The sequence below is a fragment of the Ascaphus truei genome, chromosome 3 (assembly GCF_040206685.1).
Source record: "Ascaphus truei isolate aAscTru1 chromosome 3, aAscTru1.hap1, whole genome shotgun sequence".
NCBI lineage: Eukaryota > Metazoa > Chordata > Amphibia > Anura > Ascaphidae > Ascaphus > Ascaphus truei.
Genome location: NC_134485.1, coordinates 308,063,331 through 308,063,664, shown reverse-complemented (window position 1 = coordinate 308,063,664; position 334 = coordinate 308,063,331).

The following is a 334-nucleotide window of genomic DNA, read 5'->3' as shown; positions in this document are numbered from 1 at the left end:
GACCCAAGACAATATTGTTATCCGTCAGGCTGATAAGGGAGGTGTTATCATGATCCAAGATAGGGAGATCTATGTACAGGAAGCAAAGAGACTATTGCAGGATGATACATTTTATGTCACCCTTGAATATGACCCCACCATTGAATTTCAATCATTATATCATGTGCATTTGTCAAGGCCAAAGACAATAGGATTATCACTCCCTCTGAGTTCAAATTCCTGTACATCGATCACCCTAGGATTCACATTTTTTACCACCTCCCTAAGATTCATAAAAGCCTTGATTGTCCACCTGGGCGACCAATAGTGTCGGGGATTGAGTCAATGACGTCCA